Source organism: Arachis ipaensis, chromosome B5, assembly GCF_059453495.1.
Source record: "Arachis ipaensis isolate K30076 ecotype BB chromosome B5, ASM5945349v1, whole genome shotgun sequence".
Classification (NCBI taxonomy): domain Eukaryota; kingdom Viridiplantae; phylum Streptophyta; class Magnoliopsida; order Fabales; family Fabaceae; genus Arachis; species Arachis ipaensis.
The window spans coordinates 14971709-14974717 of record NC_142440.1 but is presented as its reverse complement, the minus strand read 5'-3'; the positions used below and the strand labels follow the sequence as shown (position 1 = coordinate 14974717).

General features: G+C 33.0%; 1 non-coding gene across 1 annotated transcript; it reads right to left on the bottom strand.

Moving 5' to 3' along the window:
• Window positions 1-1896: 1896 nt before the first annotated feature.
• Window positions 1897-2005, bottom strand: LOC148563438 (small nucleolar RNA R71). The gene has a single exon (XR_015885542.1). It is a non-coding gene; the product is annotated as a small nucleolar RNA R71 (small nucleolar RNA).
• Between the last annotated feature and the right edge of the window lie 1004 nt (window positions 2006-3009).

The window sequence follows — 3009 nt, the reverse complement described above, 5'->3', positions numbered from 1 at the left end:
GTGTCAATTTGTAAGTTTGGTGTCAATTGCATCTTTTTAATTTTTCTTAAAATTTTTTGAAAAATCCATGCATTGCATTCTTCATGATCTTCAAGTTGTTCTTGACAAGTCTTCTTGTTTGATCTTCAATTTTCTTGTATTGTGTCTTTTCTTGTTTTTCATATGCATTTTCAATTTGTTAGTCTCTAAAGTTTGAAATTTTCTAAGTTTGGTGTCTTGCATGTTTTTCTTTTCTAAAAAATTTTCAAAAATAAGTCTTGATGTTCATCTTGATCTTCAAAGTGTTCTTGGTGTTCATCTTGACATTCAAAGTGTTCTTGCATGCATTAGGTGTTTTGATTCATAATTTTCATGATTTGTTTCAATTTTGTGTTTTTCTCTTTCATCATTAAAAATTTAAAAATAAAAAAATATCTTTCCCTTCTTTCACTCATAAATTTCGAAAATTTGAGTTGACTTTTTCAAAACTTTTTAAAATTTAGTTATTTCTTATGAGTCAAGTCAAATTTTCAATTTAAAAATCCTATCTTTTTCAAAAAATCAAATCTTTTTCATTTTTCTTTCATAATTTTCGAAAATTTCAAATTGATTTTCAAAAATCTTTTTCTCATTTTGTTTCATAATTTCAAAATCTTTACTAACAATTAATGTGATTGATTCAAAATTTTAAGTTTGTTACTTGCCTAGTAAGAAAGGTTCAATCTTTAAACTCTAGAATCATATCTTTTTAGTTTCTTGTTAGTCAAGTAATCAACTTTAATTTTCAAAATCAAATCTTTTTAAATTTCTTTTTCAAATATTTTTTCAAAATAAGTTTCAATCACATCTTTTTCAAAATCAATTTCAAAATCTTTTCTAACTTCTTTTCTAACTCCTTATCTTTTCAAAAATTGATTTTCAAATCTTTTTCAATTAACTACTTGACTTTTTGTTTGATTTTAAAAGTTTACTATTTCAATCATATCTTTTTCAAAATTACCTAACTAATTCTCTCTCTAATTTTCGAAAATCACCTTCCTCTTTTTCAAAATTTCTTTTCAATTAACTATTTGTTTTAAATTTTAGTTTGATTTAATTTTATTTTTCTTTTTAAGTTTTCGAATTTTAACTTTAATTTCAAATTAAAAACAAAAAATACTTTTATTTTAATTTATTTAATTTTTGAAATTCTCTACCCCTCATCTCTTTCTAATTATTTTATTTATTTACTAACACTTCTCTTCATCTAAAAATTCGAACCCTCTCTTCCTCTTGGTGTTCAAATTTCTCTTCTTTTATTCTTTTCTTCTTCTACTCACATAAAGGAATCTCTATACTGTGACATAGAGGATTCCATATTTTCTTTTCTGTTTTCTTCTTTTTCATATAAGCAGGAACAAGGATAAGAACATTCTTGTTGAAGCTGATCCTGAACCTGAAAGGACTCTGAAGAGGAAGCTAAGGGAAGCTAAAGCACAACTCTCTGAAGAAAATCTGATAGAAATTTTTGAAAAAGAAGGAGACATGGCCGAAAATAATAACAATGCAATGAAGATGCTTGGTGACTTTACTGCACCAAATTCCAATTTACATGGAAGAAGCATCTCAATCCCTGCCATTGGAGCAAATAATTTTGAGCTAAAGCCTCAATTAGTTTCTCTGATGCAATAGAATTGCAAGTTTCATGGACTTCCATCAGAAGATCCTTTTCAGTTCTTAACTGAATTCTTGCAGATCTGTGATACTGTTAAGACTAATGGGGTTGATCCCGAGGTCTACAGGCTCATGCTTTTCCCGTTTGTTGTAAGAGACAGAGCTAGAATATGGTTGGACTCTCAACCTAAAGATAGCCTGAACTCTTGGGATAAGCTGGTCACGGCTTTTTTAGCCAAGTTCTTTCCTCCTCAAAAGCTTAGCAAGCTTAGAGTGAATGTTCAAACCTTCAAACAGAAAGAAGGTGAATCCCTCTATGAAGCTTGGGAGAGATACAAGGAACTTACCAAAAAGTGTCCTTCTGACATTGCTTTCAGAATGGACCATCTTGGATATATTCTATGATGGTCTGTCTGAGCTATCAAAGATGTCACTGGACCATTCTGCAGGTGGATCCATTCACCTAAAGAAAACGCCTGCAGAAGCTCAGGAACTCATTGACATGGTTGCAAATAACCAGTTCATGTACACTTCTGAAAGGAATCCTGTGAGTAATGGGACGCCTCAGAGGAAGGGAGTTCTTGAAATTGATACTCTGAATGCCATATTGGCTCAGAATAAAATATTGACTCAACAAGTCAATATGATTTCTCAGAGTCTGAATGGAATGCAAGCTGCATCCAACAGTACTCAAGAGGCATCTTCTGAAGAAGACGCTTATGATCCTGAGAACCCTGCAATAGTAGAGGTGAATTACATGGATGAACCCTATGTGAATACCTATAATCCCTCATGGAGAAATCATCCAAATTTCTCATGGAAGGATCAACAAAAGCCTCAACAAGGCTTTAATAATGGTGGAAGAAACAGGTTTAGCAATACCAAGCCTTTTCCATCGTCCACTCAGCAACAGACAGAGAATTCTGAGCAGAATCCATCTAGCTTAGCAAATATAGTCTCTGATCTATCTAAGGCCACTCTAAGTTTCATGAATGAAACAATGTCCTCCATTAGAAATTTGGAGGCACAAGTGGGCCAGCTGAGTAAAAGAGTCACTGAAACTTCTCCTAGTACTCTCCCAAGCAATACAGAAGAGAATCCAAAGAGATAGTGCAAGGCCATTACCTTACTTGGTGTGGCCGAACCCAAAGAGGAGGAGGAGGACGTGAATCCTAGTGAGGAAGATCTCCTGGGACGTTCAGTGACCAATAAGGACTTTTCCTTTGAGGAACCAAAGGAATTTGAGGCTCATCTAAAGACCATAGAGATTCCATTGAACCTCCTTCTGCCCTTCATGAGCTCTGATGATTATTCATCCTCTAAAGAGGATGAAGACATTACTGAAGAGCAAGTTGCTAAGTACCTTGGTGCAATCAT